Here is a 21,388-nt window from a genome sequence, read left to right as displayed (position 1 = left end):
AGCAAATAGTGTTTTCTGGGCGAACACGTTTATATCGTGTTCGGATATAAATATAGTGACTAAGCAAACTTTTAATCTGGATACTCGATTCCAGCTGCACCTGTTCATTTTCATTTTGAATTCAGGCGTACGTTTCCCTGTCTGAATTGTTGACCATCCACGATCCACTACAACGTTTTCGTAACTGAAAACAATCATCTTGCATGCTTTTGGCGGTCTACGAAGACTTCAAGGATTGTATAAAACAAAGCAAGGAAAAAATTCGCACATAATTTTAAACTTCTATCATAAAGACTAAAAATTCATGTTATTCAAAAATGAAGACGCTTTTAACGTTTGCGTAAAAAGTTGAAGGTTGTGTTTTACATAGGTTGCTATGACTTCTTGTCTACCCATAGTGCAAAGATCTATGAAATTGGCTCGCCTCGTTTGGAGTTAAAAGATGGCTGATTTTTTGCATTTTGAGATGGTTTTCGTTTCGTATCTTTATTTGCGCGCGAGACATCACAATCCAAAAATATGAATAGCTTAATCTATCCATTGCTAAAGTCAAAATTGTCCAAAACTACAGAGGAAGCTTACTTGGCCGCTAGGGGTCACATAAAAAATATTGAGATTTAACAAATCCAAGTATGCTACATACACGAAATATGTAACTATTTCTTTTATGCATTCTCTGGAATTTTAGCCAAAATATCGGGCTTTCGGAACACTGTGCAGGAGAGTTTCTATAAGGTTGGAGGATGGAAGTATTCTGGAGTGGAAAATCCCATTGCGTTAATAAGAACGTCCTTTCCCGCCTATTGCTGTTAGAATTACCCAGACTACTCCGGTTAAACCGATTTTTGGTCGGACGTCAGCTTTATCCGCCATCATTCTGGCTTGATGACGTCCGACCAAAAAGAGCATGATGGCTCGATCTCGTGGCATGCAGGGCTTGCCACCACCCTCCTACGCATTGTAACCCGGCCACCTGAATTAAGGGCTTCAAAAGTCGCATGATGACTTAGGCCTAAGGTGGTGCCTTGGGTATTAGCCTAGCTGATTATTATATATGATTTATATATATATATGTGGTAAAACCTAAATTCAACGTGACTGCGCACGTAAATCATGGTGACATGCCCAACCTTCTGGACACGTGTGCTTGTTTCGTTATTCTCACTTTTTATAATCACGTGTTCGGCGTGGTTTTTTCTTACCGGGGTTATGAAACTAGGTATCAAAAATTAAAAAAACCGCACCTTCTTTCTTATACCGTTTTCTCACAAAAGAAAAATATCATTTGTCAACACTGCGCCCATGTTTGAGCGTTTTTAAAACCAAAACTAAACGGGTAATCAAAAATCGGTTTACTCTGAAACCTGAGGCCTGTATTTTAGTTTACGTTACAGAAAACAAAACGATTCTATGATAACACAAATGCCTATAAATAGATTGTAGTGGTTTAATTTTTAGTGGACACCCTTTATAGTAAGAAAATATTACTTTACCAATATATGAATCAAATCCACTCACAGCGAACTCATTGCACAGTTTTGAGGGAAAATGAGAAAAACCAGTTATCAGCTGAACAGACTTCTCTGTTACAATCTTACTCTTTGAAACCAAAGAATGTTTGTTGGTTTGGTAGCTGTGGATGGGCATCCATTTAACATCGTGGAGAAATGGGCATTGAAACGGTTCACCACAATCTTTTGTCCCCAAGTACACGTACCAGGACGTCGCAATCTTGTGCGGCAATTGAAATCAACTGTAACTTCTATTAAACCAAAGCTTGAAAGGCTTTTGGAAAACGTTGGGGATAAATCTCTACACTTAACTCTCGATATTTGGAGTAGCAGACTTCGATAGTCAGTTATGGCGCTACGGTGCCAATTTATTGACGAGAATTGGTTTTTGAAGAACCTGTTGATCGGTTTTATTAGTTTTCCTGACAGTCACACTGGGGAAAACATTTTAAGAGAAGTCAAGGTTCAATTAAAAAATGTTGGAGTGAAATCTACACGGGTATTTATTATAATTAGTTTAGGTTTAAATTGTACATTTGCTACATTTTTTAATCAACCGTTACTGTTGAATATAGACTTCAAGCGTATGTGCCGACAATGCCGCGAACACAATAAAGGCATACAATATGACTAAAAATTGGTATCTATGGAAATTAACCTCGAACGCTAAATCTGAAGAGGAAAAGGAATCAGCAGTTCCGGAACCCACACGTAGAAAATATTAATACTCATCAATAAATGTTTCTATAAAATAAATGTTAACAATAAAAGAATATATAAAATGTTTTTACCGCGTCGCGAGAGTCCGGGGTCTTATTCTATCTATATCGTTATCGTTAAAACAGATTCGTTACGCGTTAGATTTTACGAAAATCGTTAACTTTACCGGAAAAAAACATTTGCAATTCTATCTCTAAACGATGACGAAAATTCGTAACACTTTTTCGTTAAAGATAGCGAGTGCCATTTTGGCTCGGTAAGGGAAGCGAATCGGCGTTTAGGTTTTACGCAGATTTTTTGAGGATATGGACATGTAAGAGGTACATTTTTATTTTAAGATGAATTAAACGAATACAAATTTGAAGAACCTTTTCTTGTTTGTAGGGTAGTTTCTAATGATATATGAAGATCAGACATTTTTTTAAACTGGAGTTATTAAGACGATTGGAGGAAACTGATAATAACTATGAAGAAAATAATAATAGAGATTTAGGATGACAAAGGGTCATCAGAAATGTATCACAAGCATGGGAATTAAGTGATTACAAATTCCAAAAAAAATCCGGCTACCAAGAGCTTTGGTTTTAGAGCTTTGCAGAGCTTCGGAAGATTGTCTTTCTGGAACGCTAAGCACCGCTGTGCCAGTTGACAGCAAAGTATAATGAAAAAAGGCTTCAAAGCGAATTTATTAATTCATTTTCACGTAACCGTAGGTATTAAAAGCATGGCACTTTTTCGCTGTGGGCTGGTATCAAGTGCCTGTTGGACAGGATCTTTATATCCAATATAGTCAGTCCACCGTAAGTAGATGCATAAAGAGTGTCAGTCGGGCAATCTGCGAGCACCCACAGCTTATGAATCAGTTGATAAGCAAAAAGCTGTCAAAACCGGGTAACAAATATGTAATTTCACAATTGAAGTCATAATTAACATCAATATCTTTGTCATAGGTTTAGGGAAGGTTTTGGATTTCCAGGTGTGATAGGCTGTGTCGATGGTACACATATTGCAATTATCGCCCCACCTACCACAGATGAAGTTTTCAGAGAAGTAAGATATGTCAATAGTAAAGGTTCCCATTCTATTCATGTACAAATTGTAAGTATAGAATGTCTCCAAGTATATGTCATATCATCAACTCGAGGTTGGTAACTGGCCTACTTAAAGTGGATTGCCAACTTAACAGACACTTAAATCTTATTAGAGTCTGTGTTAAGCTAATTTGTAGGGCTTGTCTAGCCGAGGAGGAAACTGCCTCTCACATTCTAACAAATATATTTACTGTAGATTTGTGACTGCAAATTACGAATAATGTCTCTTTACGCAAGGTTTCCTGGATCCACCCACGACGCTCATATTTTTAAATATTTATTTGGAAAATGAATACTATAGCTTAACTCAAGAAGTAGTTGTGTGTGCCGGTGTGAATCGATATTTATAATTATTTTAGGGGACAGTGGATACCAGATTTCTCCGTGGTTGTTGACCACATTTACAAACCCTGCCGCTGACTCACCAGAAATGAAGTTTAATTATCTACACAGGAAAACCAGATGTGTAGTGGAAATACTTGATGGGGTGCTGAAACAGCGGTTTAGGTCACTTCTTGGACACAGAGTTTTACATTACCATCCTACCCATGCTGGTTGTATCATAAATGCGTGTGCAACACTTCATAATTTGTGTGTTATCAATAATGTAGATCTTGACAGTGATTCTTGAGATGAATCAGATAGCTCATCATCTTCTGATGAAGATGAAGACATTATACCTCTACCACGAGATGACAATTGGGGTACCCCTGGAAGACAGACCAGGCTTCGTCTTTTAAGGATGCTTGAAACCCAAAGAAGGATTTTAAAAAACTATACACTGCCTTAGGAATGTTTTTATTTGTTTGGAACTTTTGTCAATAAAAATTTTAAAATCATTTTACATGTTTTGTACTATTTGTTAACAAAATTATTCTTTAATGGTTCCATTAATTTTAAATAAGACACTACAACGTTAGTTGTGGCAGTACAAGCAATAGCTTGTTGTTTGGCTGCCACTGCTATTATTTCCTGTGCTGCAGCAATTGCTTTTGTAGCTACAGATAGGTGTTCGGTCGCTCTTGCTTGAGCTTCCAAAGCTGAGCAAGTTGCAATTTTTATTTAATTTCTTTCCTCATCTATAGTCAGCATATTTTTGGCAATTAATTCAAACTCTTTTCCCTGTTTTTTTTTCTTTCTCTTTTGACTTCCTTGAAAAATTAATTAATTTAAAAATGATCTCTAAATTATGAAATTTTTTGATTTTACGTTTAATGGTATCTGCCTCTGTTGTAGTGTTAAGCAAACCTATCTCTTTCCCAGTTTTTTTAGTTTTCTTAGGATTCGGAACTTCATTTGATGTACTTGTTGTTGTGCAATCACGGTCTACATTTCCAGCTGGGCAATCAATTACTTCATAATCAATGTTGTGAAAAGTGGTCACGACTGACTTATCTTTGGCCTAAACAGTGACAATATTTTTTAAATATATTAGTTATTATATTGTAATTTACTCACTAATTTTATTTTCCTAACTCCACACTTACGTTATTGATAAATGAAATGTTTTCCTTTGGCATAGAGGAATGGTTCTCAGTGGATGCTGAAATATTGCACTCTTTGGAAGTAGATGATGCATAACGTTGTATTAAGGTTGGAAACCTGGCGCATGGCATCGGAATATCAAGATTGCCTTCAACTACTATTGGCCCTATTATTTTGAGCAATCTTTCCTCTAATTCTGTTAAAATATTTTTTTTTCACCTCCAGTGGCTCCAATGCTCACTTTTATTCTTGCCGCTTTGGCTTTAGTGGAAGACCTCCAATCTTGCCATGTCTAAGAGCAAATTAATTTAATTCTTGTAAATGAGTCACTAAATTTATCATTTAAAAATTCAGGGTTATTTTCCATGTAATCTAAAAAGATTTCTTGCTGTAAAGTTGTAAGTCGGCCCCCACCCCGAAATTTCGCCATAAATTAAATCAACTTATTTCGTAAATAAACAATTAGGTTTAAATTCGCTGACGGGCTGAAAAGAAGAAATGAACGAAGTAGACGCGTTATTAAATTCAAATTTGGCGCAACACTCCCTGTGTATAACTAAACATTTCATTGGCTTATATATCGGAAATACGTCATCACTCGCTATACCGCGTGCTAACGAGACAATGTTAACAAGAGCTTAACGAAATGCGAGATAGAATACCATTTTCCGACATTTTTGTGAAAAACTCGGTAGGGACTCTTTAAGAGGGACTCGTTACTTATCACGAGTTTCGCTTTTACGAAAAAGATAGAATAAGACCCCAGAGCTTTAGTATATTAAATTGGCGGGAGCGTTTTTCACGCACTTCTCTTATATAGTTTTTCATTTTTATTCCATGTCGGTTGTTGGGACACTCGAGAGTCCGCTCGCCCGTGTTTGAGTAATCAGGGTCGATTTATGTGTTTAGGCCACGGCAACGGGGGATATTTAGGGATAGGAAAGAGGCACCCGTGGCGGATGTAAGACAACCACCCAATAGGAGGTGGGGGTCATTTTCCTCAAGCCGCCCTCCCAGAAGCATGGGATCGCAGGAGCTCGCCAAACTCCCGGCCACGCACTTTTCAAATCCGATGTCTGTCGTGACTGAAACGCGTAGTTGCTATACCTTCAATAGTTGTAGCCAGATACGTCGAAAAAACATTATCACGTGACTTTCAGTATTTTATAGAAAGATTTGTTATTAGATTTCTTGATTATTCGTCGTATTAAGGTGTGTTTCCAGTATAACGTCGCGTTATATACAAATATGTACGCTTCTGATGAAGAGACCCCGGGATCATTACCGTCAACGTCCGAAGACGTTTCGCTCCAAGATATCACCATGTCAGATGAACTGGGTTCGAAACCTTCTACGTCCACGAGCCAGTTATGTGACAGCGCATTGGCGGATACTTTCGATGAATTTATAATTTCTCTTAATACATTTGATCCCGCTTGGAAGAAAAAATCATGTCTAGCTCATACTTTGCAACTTGTTGTCAACGATAGCTTAAAATGTTGCGAAACTGCTACAAACATAATTGAGAAAACTAACTCGTGGTTTTTCATCGATCTCCTAAATGGACTTCAATCCTAAAAAACAACAGACTGGAGGTAGTGATCTAATCGTCTCAGTTTGTGCTAGGTGGAATTCAGTGAATGAGGTGATCGCAAGATTATCCGAGGTAATTAATAAAGATATGAACATATTAAATCGCGAAAAGACAGTTAACAACAGTAGACCGGTGCAGTAGATATATTAATTAATATTTTTTTTCGACTCTAAGACCTACCTAGGCAGAGTTTTTACTAGAGGTGTGTAAATAACATTTTTAGGGATCGATTCGAATATCAAAGAAGGACTAGTTCGGAATTTTAATTGCATTCTCCTTTGATGGCCTTGAATATCAACAAATTAAAAGAAACTGCGGTTATTCGACTAGTTTGCAAACTATTTGAAAATACCAAATATTTTTCACCACCCTTTACGAATATATACTATTTGATCAGGAACAAGACGAACGACACAATCCTTCTGGTGTATTATGTTTGTTCGACCTATACAGAGCCACCTGCAACGCCTGTTACCGTTAAATATCTACCTTGAAAGCGACGCGTACTGCTCCGATAAGTGTCACACTAATTTGTTACTTATGGTCATACGTTGATGACCTTGAAAACTCCTGAGAGAAAATCACGTAGATACATCAATAAACACGGAAGTTAACGATGTCACAAGGCGCGGGGGTGTGTGTAAAAACGAATATTCGTTAGCTTTTAACAGCGCTATTCGATTCGGTATTAGCTTCATTTCCAACATATGACACAATTAAGAACGAAATGGTATGATATTGGTATTATAGAGCGAAAGCTAGAGGTTGGCGGAATAAATTAACCGAAAACATTTCGATTAATCATAAACATTCTGGTTAACTGTTTAGTTATGGATATAATTCTCGACTAATTAATGATTTTACGTGCAAAAAAATAGGTTTTCTCGGATAATTTTCGGTTATGCGTTTAAAAATAACCGGATAATTTCTTACCCAAACGCCGAGCTTTAGCGAGAGCTACGCTCACCATACTAGATAATGTACATATTCTGGTGTGTTTCTTTTAACTCACGCTCAAAAATAAATGGAAAACATAAATTTACAGCCAGAAATGTTGGATGCACTAATCAACGTTCTGTCACGTGCAAAAACCGATAAAGGTGGTCGTAAAATATCTTTCACTCTGCCAACTCCGGTCGTTTTCTCCGAAGCCATTGAAAATGGACACTGATAAATTTCAACGGCGAGACAGTCCTGAGCTTCTCAGGGTATTTGGGATGGTATCAGACGTTGATACGGAAATTTTTGGAGTTTTGCAAGTGCGCATTCTTTCGGAACTGCACAAGAGATTCCCCTGCGTTTTGAACGATAATGACTTTATAGCGGTGCTGCGGCTTCCGTTCTAGATCCGCGAATAAATAAATAATTTTTCAATCGTAAGGACATTGTTATTACTAGAAACGTAAGCGAATGAAACGAAGTTATCAGATACCAATTGCTCTTACGTAAGCATATGTTCCCCTCCGCATCTCCTCTTTCTCGGCGTTTACGCACCGCCCATTTCAATCATATGAAAAATTTCCTCGCCGATACCCTTGAAAGAGGGGAAGACAAGCGGTGTAGCAGTGGCCAAGATTTCCCCCCGAGACAACAAGCGTTACTCTCAAATTCTGGCGAAGAGAAGCAGGGCTGTGCAGAACGTTTCTGGTGCTCGAGGAAAAAGTATTACTCGCGGGCAATTTCATTTGCACCCCCTCGAGCCCTGAAATACTTTGTCGAGGTCTCGGATTACCACCCCTTATTGAGTTTTTTTCAGTGGGTCCTTGCGTCTGCGGGCCCATGTCAGTCCCTCGTAGGCCTTTTTAAGCCGGGTCCTGAGGATTTTGCACCCCTCTGCTAAGTCAAATCCGGACCTACCCCGTCGGTGTTAGGGAACATGCCTCTTTTAATTTCAACCTTATTCGATAGCTTCGGTTAATTTCCTCCTGATATAATTTACTTTTCTATCGGACATCTCATTCCTTAGCTCCATCTTGCAAAGCATATCGAAAAGAGTTCCCGAATTACAAGAGTCCAACGGTTAAGACAGCCATTAAAGAATTTTTAGCTGAAGATGAGGGAGAATAGCCAACGCCACTAAATGAAGAGTCACCTTCAACCGCTATTGGAGGGTAAACGAAACGAGGTTTCCTCGTCTTGCCAAGCAGCACCGTCCCTTCAAAGAGCCAGACGGGCGAAATTATCTGTAGCACACATAGCCGTTATACTCACATATCGTGAACATCTCTATTTACAAATAACAGAAGTGAAAACATAAAGAAAACATAAATACAAATAAAATATTGTATTGTTCATTTTACTTTATACAGTAGTTATTTTGGTACACTTTCTAGTTAATACTGTTTACTAGGCCTATGTTATAACGTTAGAGTAATTGAGTAAGCTTAGAAATAGACGTTTCTTCTCGGAAAGACCTATCTCAATATTCTTCGGGAAAAGTTTTAAACTAGCATACAGCGTATTTAAAATTGATCGATACAAGCGTTACTGCCCCTTCCCGAGACGAATTCGCAATTTCTTAGTGAAAGTAGGATCGTCTACAAAACGTTTGCTTTAGTATCTGGCGTTGATTTAGCTTTTTTATTCAGGCTTAGAATATAGAAGTCATTTGTTTTCACGCGGTCTCGCCAACTTTTCTCTACAAGGCTCTATATTTTATACATAATAAATGTATACAGGTTTTTTTTTTGGCTCGGAAACGATTTTTTTCTAAAACTATGTCTTCTAGAAAGTTGCAAATTGAAATTGCAGCGTTCGTTATCCATACCGGGGGACACTCGATAAAGTAATTTTATCGAAATCATAAAAAAAATTAGTTTTTTTTTAAATTTAATTTTAACCGCAAGGTTTATGAGAAACTTTTAGAGCGTCATCGAAAACGTATAAATATCGTTGGCGCGCAAACATAGAGCAATTTTTCACCGAAAAAACACGACTTTAAAAAGTGACAAAATGGGTAAGCTAAAATACGTTTTTTCAATTTCCATAAGCATAGCTGGATAACTTTATGCAAGTCACAAGTTTGCAAACTTTTGTTCCATTCAATAAACAGCGCAGTAATATCAAGGAGACAATGGCGAAAGCAGGTTTTAAGCTAAAATAATTTAAATTACGTAGGTTAAAAAAATATTAAAATTTTCACGAGAACGACTATCTTTATATAACCAATTACTTCCAAAATTTAAAGGTGCGGTTCGAATACTCCACCCTCGATTGCAATGCAGGCTTCGGCGCGAACAAGCATTTTGACGAAAGCACGTTGAAACATTTCCACGGTGACTTTATTCCAAGTGTTAGCAATTCGTTGGCGTACCTCATCGAGCGTTTCAAAGGGAATGGCATACCGTCTGTCCTAACTAAAACGCCAAAAAAGGTTCAACGGCGTCAAATCTGATGACTTTGCTGGCCGGCTTTACCGGGGAGTCGGGGTCCGGCTCTTTTAACCCACTGGGAGATGTTAGCTCCGATCAAATGGTCCTATCTCCACCTCCGACTTCGGTCAGTTTGGGGTGGATACTGAGCTTCGGATCAGGCTAACTGGCCGCCTCGGCGGATTGGGTAGCCTTCTGTGGGGCGGCGGGCCACCATATGTGGGCACGGTGGTCCTGTTTCCAGGCATTTTTGAGTCCACCGGGATCTCCGGTGCCAGCTGTGCCGGGTTACTTGGGCTGCTGTGTGCTCGTCGTTCCCCTTTAGGAGCTCTCTCCAAAGGGTTTGACTCTCTAACTTCATAGGTAGGGTGTTGGCCGGAATTGCTAGAGCATCCGCTCTCAATCCCACTGCTGTGTGCGGGCTGGTCGTACCATTGCTGCACCTTCTGCTTGGTTGAGCGGCTTGCGTCGACGGTGCGACCATGAGTAGTAGGGTTCTACTACCCATGCTGGTTTTTTAACCTGTCCGGGCATATGGATGCTGGCTTAGGATGATAGACCTCCGGTGGTGTGGTTTAAATCTTACTGGTACACTGGGCTACAAATTCTCACACATGACCTTGCTGGCCAGTGGATCGGAACGTTTCTCCCTATTCATAGTTGTGGTAATTGTATTGTCCAGGAAATGTTTTACATCTCTGTAGTAATATCTTGTTGAAACCGCAGTCTAATTCGCACCAGCGTAGGAACGTGTGTAAGGTGGGGGTGGTCAACCGCTTTTGGTAATGCATTGCAGGTTCCTACGCCTAACTTTTAGCGGATATTTTACTTCTATGGAAAAGTAGAGACGGGTACCCAAAAAACCCTAAAGGTGCTCAATACTTTTCTATAAGAGAGGGTGGAATATGTTTTAGATGTTAGGGGCAAATTAAATTTAATCGAGAGTGCAGAACCCATTTTTGAGAGGGCACTGCCTTTGGGTATTCCTGCGCTTTCCGAATGTCAGCGGCAATTTCCTTTCAAAAAATAGGTGAACATTCACTTCCCTTACGCCATAACGTCGTCCAGTGGTTTTGTCGTCTTACCCCTCTCCAACTGGGTGAATGTAGCCGCGCCTGATATTAGTTACACCAAAAAGGTGCAACAAGCCTTTAGACAGTCACACAAATAACGGTCACACAGCGAAAATGGGCCCCAAATAATTACAAATCAAAATATGATCAGAAAGGGAGTCGAGAATTGTTTCACGGGCGGTTCAAAAAAATTAAGTTAAGCCAATAAGTGATTAAATTATTTCCCACTATTGCACTGTCGCTTGAACCATATAAATATTATCCTAGAACGAATTTTAGTTTGAAGAATTAGGGTTCTTATCGAAAGCGCTGAAGTTTTGTACTCGGAAGCTTTCTCGTATCTTCTTCTATAAACATTTCTTCAAATGAAGGCTTTCGAAACACTTCAACGTCAAATTTTATTGATTGAACGGAATTTCAAACACGGTTTTCTGAAATATGTTCGGAAGTTTTTTTACTAATAGCAATAAATTGCGCATGTCTTGCAGAAATATTTTTGATAAAAATAAAATCCTAATGTCAATGACATTTTTTTAACTGGAAACTTTCGGACGAATTCGCTAGATACGTTTTCGTGATTCGTAACCTTTAACGTATCAAGTCTTCTCGTCTTTTATATTGGGAATATGATTATTTGGCGAAGAAAATCTGGTGAAGTGAATTTTTTCTTCAAAACCAGTCGGTGAAGGGAAGATGCCCACCTATGTCAACAAGAGAAGGTTTTCTTGTCCAAACCCGCCCCTTTGCCTTCTTTTTGACGAAATCTGTACCAGTTTTTTTAACTTTAACATAGAATGACTCCCCACTGGTCGAGTTTCTGGCCATGCCACTGCAAAAATAAAGAATTAAACCTAGAGCGAGCTTTAAGGCGTTTTAAATAAAGATCTCGCATATTTGTGAGTAAGTTAGCAACAGCACGTTTGTACTACGTGTTTTATCAAGTTTTCTAAAATGATGATCAGATCACCAATTAGCACGTGTGTTACCACATTTTTTAAAACGAATATAATTTCATGTTAATTGAAATATACCAAATTATTCGAATTTTTGCGTTTAAAGCTTGGTTTATACTAACGCGGTTCGTAATGAAATAAATCTTACTATTCTTGGGAAAGTAAAAAGATTCATCACCATCGCCTGCTAGAATTTGTTCGTAAAAGACATTTTAATCCTATATGCCTTAAACCTTTGCTGGAATATAAACCCCTTTTTCACTTTTCTACACCTTAGATACCATTTTAAATATCAAATTTTCTGGTTTTCAACATGGTCGCAGATGAAATTAAAATCATTTTTAAAGATTCCCGAAATAACATATTTCATTATCATTTTAAAGAGTCAGGAAGAGTTAATCACAAACTACATTGTCAAGTATTGAAAGCTACTCTTTTACATAATAGAATGTAACATATAATAATAACATAAAAATATTATCTTTATAACAAAAGCGAGCTCTAAGAAACCTATACAATGTCGGATGGCTGTACTAAACTAAACCATTATATCAAAAAGCCAACTACTAAATATTACCGAAATTTATGTATACACATGTTTTATCTTTATTTAAAAAAAATTTTAAATCGAGATTTAAAATTATATTTAATCTAAATAACCGTAAAACTGTAACTATATTTGAAAATGTACTAGAACTCCAATTTTGTCGTACTTGTAAAAAAATTACATCAGTTTTCTATTCAGGCGTAAAAACGTTCAATTAAATTTTTGAGGCAATTAAAAACCTAAATTCAATTCAATCCGTAAAAAGAGGAATAAAACACTGAATTAAACATATGGAATAAACTACTTACCCTGATTTTCCTATGTATAATTCCTAAAACGTTTAATTTTTTGTTCTCTTTTTCATTGTATAAATTTTAATTTATTTTACAAATGTCTTAATCTTTTATAATTTATTTTCTTTTTCTTTTTTCTCTTTTTTTAATTTGTTAAAGTAAGTGTTAAAATATCTTTTTGTCAATGCAAACGAGGGCTATAAGTCGCCAGTTGACTTGGCCCTCGAACATGTACGATAACAACAAAATTAATAATACAACAATTTGAATTTATTTTCAAAAAAAGATTAAAAATGACGAAGTATACAAATATTAATATGTACAAAGTAAATCTTAAGAATTTGAATGGGTCTGTAGGGTGCGATCGCCAATATTAATCTAGAAACTAAAGAATATCGATTTTTAGAAATCGACAATATTTGGCCATATTTAAATTAAATAATATTAGTATAAAGTAAAAGATTATAGATTTCCGTAATTTTGGATAACAATATTAATTTAGATACGAACGTAAAATTTAGTGATGAAGTAGAAGAAAATAAAAAATTAACATTGGACCTAAAACTAACAAGGAAAGAAATTTCTTCACGTTATTACCAAAAGCCGTCACGCGAAATTATTTTAAAATTATGAATCATTACGCACAAACAACTAAAAACCGAACTATTAAAATCTGTGAAACATAAAATTGAAAAAAAGGGATGATCCGGAAATTGATAGAGAAATATAAACAAAAGAATTCGTAGAATGTTATTATCCAAACAAAATGATAAACAATAATCCAACAGAAAATACTAAAATTATAAAAATGAAAAGATACGAGCCAAAACTAGTGTTACCATATATAAAAGGTATAAGTGGAAAAACGAACCGACCGCTGCACGCTGGGTAGGTATTATGAGAATCAAATATATAATAATATTCCAAATCAAATATCAAACTTATTTTAAAAAAACCTTAAATAAATTAAGTAATAAAAACGGGAATCATAGTAACCAAACAAAGCTTAAAATTATAAAACGTCAAACGGAACATAAAAATGATTAAATAGCTTAGCATGTCATTTAATATTAAACTGTAACTATAACTTATTAAGGGATAATGGAGAAATAAATTGGCAAAAAAGCAATTTTAAAGATTCAATATACATAAAAATTATGGAACAAATGATAATGTACGTAAAAAATTAGGGGCTACTTTAACACAAAGAAGAAAATAATTTCAGTCGTATGTAAACCATTACTTGAAAAAGAGCCTCGATCCGAAGCTCGTCAGTTGTTAATGTTTATAAAAATCTCAGTCATGAAGTATCGTGTCTTTGTTTCGCTTATAGTGTTCATTTATACTCTCAAAATGTGTTACGCTTAGAAAGATAGAGAAATAATAAACAGCTAGATACCAACATGTTTAAAAGTTATCTGGCGACATTATATGCAAATATTTCCGATTGCTAGGCTCAATTGTGTAAAAGGACAAGGGTAGCAAGCCCATCATTCAAGTGGGTGAACAGTTCTCTACACTCGATATTACCCTTATCCTTAACAAGTTTTTTTATTGAAAGAGGAAACCGAGGAACTCTGATAAAAACCCCATGACCCAGTCTGTTGATAACTTTTAAAGGCAATGGAAAAACGTTCTTCCACAACACGACTCTTCATGCTCGAGGCTTCTGTGTTCTTGGCTTATTTTGAGCTAAGTACGAGAAAAACCATGAATATTCCCATATTTAAAATATTTATTATTCCGATAATTATAGAACTACCATTATTCTAAGCTATATTAAATGTTTAACTTAAATGGTTTTATTTAGCTTCAATCATAGTTGGAACTATTACCGGCTAAAGAACTGCCTGAGGTTTTTTCTGGACAAAATTGAAGCCTAAAATATATCTCCATAACGGCTACGAATGGGTTTGGTTGTGAAACAGATTTGTAATAGTTTAGTTATCATTTCAATGGTAAAAATAATACAAGACAAAGACAAAGAATAAAACCAAATGATTAAAGGTACGCTGATGTCTTCCAAAGTTAGACTTGTAACATCTTTAATTTCTTTCTTCCATTCGAGCGCGTTCACTAAGAACTTTGTCTGTAATGTTTGGAAGTGAAGAGGTTTCATTTCGGTAAAAAACAGGAAACTAAAAAAAAACATAATTGTAAATCGTTGAACAATATATAACTACTAAAAGCTTATCGGTTATTATTCCTTAATATTGCAATTACTTAGAAGGAAAAATAACTAAAAATACTTTTCCGCCCTTGAATAAATTATACCAAAAGTTAAAAATAATTTTGGTCAAATTTATCCCTTTGGCCATTTAGTTCTTAAATTCTATTCTTACGTTAAACGTTAATTTACTATATCTCAGTTTTGAACTGATAACTATCAGTTATTTTAACAGGTTAAAGATATCAACAACCTATTCTTTCCCACCGAAAATACAACCATTACTCGTTTAATTTTTATAGGGTTAACAGGCAATTAAAGATTATTTTATTCGTTATGTCATGAAAACTCATCGATTTCTGAAAATATTTCACAATTGAAAAAATATTTATCTTGTCACTAATTGCTGGACTGTAATATTCCATGTGAAAGTTGTAGTGCGTCACCGAAAACCTCCGAATATTCACTACGTTTCCATGGAGGTAAGAAACACGGAATTCGGAAAATACCGATATCGCTCTCCATGGGGATTATTTGTGGGAACACGTTTTGAACCGTTTTCTAACAAAAAAACGCTGTTCAGAGTTTTTATGCTAGCTTTGGCTCTGACGTCCACCTCTGCTTGTGGAGAAAGTCCGAAAATTAATACAATTATCTTTTTAAGAACGGCTCTTACTCTGTTTATATCGCAAATAAGTAGAAAGGTCGAAATGTAACCGAAAAACCCTTTCTCGTGTATTCCGGGAATTGTTTGCAAAATTCCGTAGAGGATGGTTTTAAAACAATACGTTTTCGGCTCGTCCCGTTCAATAAACAACCCCGAAATTCCAACTAAACGTGTTTTCAAGCTTTAAAAATGTCCTGAGAAAATATGGGTCAATTACCCGTGTTAAAGAAAACACTTGTTAACTCTAACACAAGCGGTTTCATGCGATGAATATGGTTTTAGAAATTCAGTTTATACGAAACAGGAATTTATTACCACAATGAAAACTTAGTCATTGTTAGTTCGTATGAAAAAGACAAATTTTTTACTGTAAAACACGACTTTAAATGTTTACAAGTTGGGCAAGCCAAAAAATATTTATATTCTATAGATGCGTTTACATACATTTACTAGGAATGTAGCAGGGTAGATTCCCTTAAGCTAAAGGTTGAGCTTAGGTTTATCTTTAAAATGTGCAGAAGGTTTGGTAATATTTGAACCATGTTATTCCTCAATCCTGTTTGGTTGTCATTTTTAGGCAGTCAATATGTTATTAATTTTACTTAAAGGGGAACGGTCAAGCTCTAACCAGTTAGATAGCCCAATAAAAACTAAAATTTATGGCGAAAACCGCATAAAAAATATTGAGTGGTTAACTGTTAATAAAATAAAGAAATTTCGGGAAATCGAAAAGCGCACGTCCTCCGCGACACCTGGTGAGATGTCGGTGAGACAGAAAAACAACGTAAAAGTGCAAGCTGCTGAAGACCCGAAAAATTTGTTTTGCACGCGCGGCGCGTTCCAACTTTAAGAGACTTAAGCCTAAATTGCGCGATTTTAAAAGTTACGATAATTCGCAAATCGCTCATACGGGGTTAGCGAAGCCGGCGGCAGCCCCTAAGATGGCGGCGAAAATTCAAACCCAAACACCTGGCGTTATTTTTTGGACATATATTTTATATTGAACGTCTTGTTAATCTTTTGATATGGAAATAAGGCCATATTTGGAAAAGCTTGGCCGTAACCCTTCACTAACTGCTTTAAAAAAAAATTGTTTTTTCTTGTTTTCTTTTTGTTAAGAGATATCTTGGTAAGAAATCATTTTATTAAGTGAAATGATAATTTAATGAATTGGAATAATATATATTCAACTTCCTAATTGACCCGAAAACCTTAAAGTTTGTAAACGATATCTAAGGGTTCGTTAAAAACACTTAAAATGGAATGTATTTTATGTTCATGAAGTTTTCAAATTATGCCACCTTATTGTAGAAAGGACCTTACTGAGATAGTTCCCCTGAATTATGGAGAGTGCGTTAGAATTCCAAACTGGGTGTGCGAGATTTTTGCAGATCGGCATCCAAATTGGAGACCATCGGTGACCCTGGTTTAGCATATTAACTACATACCCTCGTGGTAGCTGTTCCGCAGCACGTTATAATTTGGGTTGTAGTAACACTCTTATTTTAAAATATAAAGCAAAAATTACTACCTCACCTACAAAGTTTTCATAGTTATATATTTTGACTGATGAGTAAAAATGTGCACAAGTAAAGAGACCAATAAGTAGGGGAGAAAACTAAGCTTTATAGGGGGAAAATATGCGGTACTTCGGCCAATAGGCCTTCAAGGCGAAAAACTTTATTACGACTAACCGATAATTTGAAAATGTTTTAATATTTTGACTGAACACCGTTCCTAAAAAACAAGTTTCCATAACCTTGGATCTGAAGAATTCGTACCGTTCATTGGCCAACAAGGTCCCCACGATTTTTCCTTTAGAGATTTATCAGAAAAAGGAAATTCGCTACTCCAGCTCAAAGTCGAGAGAAACTTCATTATTTAATTACCCCCTCCGTTTTCGTAAGCATTTCGTTGTGGAGGGGCTTGCGTGCTCGTTATCGGTAGTGGGCTATGCTGTCGGGAGCTTGTCTCCTGATAGGGTCACTCCAGGCAGACAGGCCGCTATAAAGTGCCTGACTAATAATACTCCCTCTGTTGAGGTTTCGGTACTCGACTATGACCTGTGCAAAATAGTCCCACCCGGGTCGTTTGCCGTGTGATCCTGGTGGTTGCGTCAGAGAATGCAGCTGAGGTCACTCAAGGCCCAGCGGTCGTGAGATTATACACTGCTTTGGCCTCTGATTCGGGGATAATCAGGTGGTTGGTATTGGTCGATATCAATAAACTTGGCTCCGGCTTCTGGTTAGTCGGGTTCCTTAGCCCTGATATAGCGATGCTAGATCCCCTAGTTGGGCTCCGAGGTGGTCCATAGATCCGAAAACAAAAACCCCTCAACCTCATGGCTCTTCGGTTTTCTTTTCCATAAAAACTTGTTGAGGTTAAAATCGCCAGCTAATAATTCTGAAAATAAGTCGATTGTGGACAAAAATTTTGCTAAACCACACTTCGCCGAGGTAGCACAACGTTTTGGGAGCCCTCCCACTGGCCTCGCTGGAACTAAAGAACATAAGCTGACAAACCAAAAGTTCCTTAACCTCGGTTTTTACCAAATTACCATGTCAATTTGGTTAAGTCCACGGATGCAAAACTTACTTCTTCTGAACTATATCCTGGTAAAGTTTTTATTCACTATAAGCACTGAAACAAAGTTACATAGAAATAAAAGAAATTAGCACAAGGTTGCCAGGTAATCGGCAAGCGAAGCACCCTGGGGGAACTAGTTAAGAACTGATGCTGCGTTCCCTCTTTGAACCGCAATAGCAATTCTTTGCGTGAGAAATTCCACCTCACGAATTCGACGCCCGATGACATGTATGAACGCCAAACCGTCCCGACCGAAGGAGCCTAGGGTTTCGATGGTGACGGCCTTAAACTTGTATCGACTTGAAATAAAACCTTGTAAATAACGCATCGTGGTACCGTTCATTCGCCCTCGACGTAATGGTTTGGTGGTCCTTTTCTTGGCGTAGCTGACGCCAATAATAGAAAACTGCTATTGGTAAATCTACATCACTCACAAAGAATGTTTGAACGAGACATCCTAATTTGGCTAGACCTAACTCTTTACTGTAGGTTTCCCATTTGTACCTGGGGTCCGATTCTAAACACTCCTTATTTCGCTCAGAAGGAGAAGATTCTGATAAATCAATTTTTAACCGAAAATTCGTATTCTACTCCAATTCTCCTAAAGAGAAATCCCCCTTCCCCTTACGGAACGTAATGAGGAAAATAAAATCCTTATAACGTGACGTATTTCCTTTTATTTTACCCTATGGGGTTTCAATAAAATATCTTTCACTTCTTCTTAGCAGCCGATTATTCGCTCGCTCTAAAAAAAGAGACGAGGCTTAGTTTCAACAAGAAAAGATCGACGCGACACTCAAATTGAAACCTCGGACATTGGCTTAGACTATTCTTCGTCAATGCACCGACTAACTCGTGCAACGAAGCGGCTAACTGCCAATTGGTAGCAACCCACAGCGTAAAACCTTAAGGCAATTAATATCTAAACGAATTGTGAAGATTAATACTTGTTCTTTTGGATATATACTAGACTACACTTACTTTAGTGTCTACGGGAATTGCCATGCGTGATTTCCCGAAAGATTCCCGGCCAATCTCACCCAAAGCAAATAAACTATTTTTTTAACTCGAAACAACCTTTTAAAAGAGTAATCATCGAGTTCGAAAGCGTGGGATTATCCTCTTATAAATCTCTGGCGCCGCAAATCTCGTCTCATAATTTCTTCCGCATCGGCTCTGGCAGCTAAACGCTAAATTTCAACCTCAATCAAGGCGGCCATATTTAAAAATATGGAAAATTAGGATTGATGGCTATGCAGTTCTCCACAAGGTCACAAGACTGCTTTATAGTTTCGTTTGTTACCAGGCATTTGCATTCCCGGTTTCCCTCATAAAAGTGTCTATGAGAAGGTATGCTTTGAGCCGATTCTCAATCAACATTATTTTGTTACAACAATAATTTATAAGATAACTCGATGATGCAGAGTGTGTTTCATTGCTCTTTATACTGCGAAAAGTAGGATTTTCAAATAAAGAAAATTTATTAATAAATCCCTTTTAACGTTTTCATGGTTTTCTTATTTAAAAATTATTACGCAGGTGCGAGAGAAATTTACCAACCTTTGTAACAATGTTTCGTAGACCGCTTCGCTTGAATTTTTTCTGATAAAGTTTGACACTGGCATGTAAGTGAGAAACGTACGCTGATTATTGAAATATAATTTACTCAGTTTGACGAAGGAAAAATCTAATATTGAGGCAATATAGAATTTGCCCCCATATATAATGAAGTTTCCGAGTAATAATACAAGTTTCATTTCCTCTCTATTGATGTTGACAGTTTTCATTACCGTTGTGTATTTATATTTAGTGGTTTTACTCTATAAGTGTAAAAAACCAGAATTAAATTAAAAATCACCATTTGAAATTTTCCATAATTCCATTTGGCGTGTAATAATAATTTACGCGCAGGACTTCAAAAAAGCCACCTTTATGATACCAAAAAGGCACAACAAAGTGAAATTATCAAAAGTACCTATTTTTCGCTGTACGATCATCAAAATATGTTTTTAGCTTTTGAGGACCTACAATGTAAGACATTTGCTTTTTAGCGAGCAAATTTGCTTGCTGGCGCCCTAACTGTAAACATTAGTATACAGAATAATCGTCACGATTGTTCTAAATTTAGTCTTTTGTTTAGATCCAATAGTTAAAAGCTTTCACTTACTGCTTTTGTTGTAAAATATTTGACTCGTTTGTTGTTCGATAAATATTTTTTAAGTTTAAAACTTTCACGAAGATATACCGTCCAGTGAATGGAAAGTACTCACCAGTTTTTTAACAGTCAAGCTCTATTCAAATATTGCAAGTATTAAACTTAAAAGTCAAAAGAATACCAATTTAAGGACACCAAAATGTTAAGAAGCGAAATATAATTATTTCTTATCTTTGTAATAAAATTAAACACAGTACATCTTTCTTACCAGCTCTTCAATTCGCATTTGTTCGTATGACCAAGGTGCAACGTAAATTGTAAAATTTTTGAATTCAGGTTTGAGAAAAACGTCGGTTAAAGATTGAAAATACACGTAGTTCGTGATTGAAAAGTCACTTTTCAACTGAGATCCAATAAGAAACAAAAGCACAGTCACTGACAATGTCCATAATCCGAACACAAAATGGTCGAATTTCCACACTAAATCCTTTTGCGGATAAGCTGTGAATTCAAACAAAACAACAATAAAGTCCTAATTCGATACACGCTAGTCTTAAACAATGTTTATTAAACACTCTAGAAAGATAGTGTAAGATATAGAGGTTAAATGTAGTATCCGCAGATAATGAACGTTCAAGAATAAAAAGTAATTGTTACAATTTACTGCAAAATGTGCTTGAAACACTATTTTGCTGTTTTTTAAATACAATAAGCTTTTATCGACTAGGTTTTCAGAAATTTCATTTTGTAAATTGTCATTTATTAAGAAATAAATTTGAATAATTTCGAGCATAGAGAAGGATTACCGATTATCAGTCTGATATCATATATCGTCCTCCAGCCAGTAATTGCTAGTTTTATCTGCTTCCCCTTTGTTTCCCAAGATTTCATCTCGCAACTGTTTGGAGGATGAATTTTTTCCTCCATGCTTTCACTATTCTCAAAAATTTGTTTTCCACTCGCAGTTTTTGGGAGGGTAGAATACGCTGTTTTTCTATCGCCGCTTAATTTCCCCAAGCCCCATAATTTGAAAGAAATAAATACGCAATTCAAGTACAACAAGTCTTTTAGGGATTCTCAAGGGGGATTTAACTTAACGTAGAAGCTTTTGGTCGTGTAATTGCATGAAAATTGGGAAATTAGGCTAGAAACGGGATACTGAGGGTACCAAAATG

Source organism: Leiobunum rupestre, chromosome 4 (genome assembly GCF_980474605.1).
Source record: "Leiobunum rupestre chromosome 4, qqLeiRupe1.1.hap1, whole genome shotgun sequence".
Lineage (NCBI taxonomy): Eukaryota > Metazoa > Arthropoda > Arachnida > Opiliones > Sclerosomatidae > Leiobunum > Leiobunum rupestre.
The sequence above is the reverse complement of the archived record's forward strand: the minus strand, read 5'-3'. Positions refer to the sequence as shown.